The following is a 518-nucleotide window of genomic DNA, read 5'->3' as shown; positions in this document are numbered from 1 at the left end:
CACATTTATGTTTGTCTGCTGTTGTTTCCTCTTTTTTTTTTCTTTTTCTTTTTTTTAATTTGGTGGGTTACAGCAACCTCAGCTTGGTTCTTCTGTCTGCTGCTTGTTGGTAGTGTATCTCACTCCCTCATCTAAGGTTTTGGTCTTGAGTAAATCTTCACAGAAGGAGGCCCCAACCTAGGGAACTTCTTTGTAAAGAAAAGCTGGTTTCTGGTCTTTCAGACCTGCTTCCCTGAACCTTCAGTCCTTCCAGACTTTCTGTTGAGGGAATTTTCCCTTTCTCCACCTTGTGTCACTGCTGTCTAGTATCATGGTAGCTCCTCTGTCATCAACTCCTAGATCTTCAGGACCATGTCTCTTTAGGTGGGCCCAGCAGCAACATCCTCTCTTGCTGCTTACTCCTGGTTTCCATCCAAGAGGTTCAATGGACCATAACCTGTGGCCAGGTGCAGCTGGCAGGCACGTAACAGTGTAGGACAACCTCATCAGTCTTCCCAAGCCAGACAGCAAGAGCTGCC

Source organism: Falco naumanni, chromosome 5, assembly GCF_017639655.2.
Source record: "Falco naumanni isolate bFalNau1 chromosome 5, bFalNau1.pat, whole genome shotgun sequence".
NCBI classification, from domain to species: Eukaryota; Metazoa; Chordata; class Aves; order Falconiformes; family Falconidae; genus Falco; species Falco naumanni.
Note: the sequence above shows the minus strand (reverse complement) of the source record.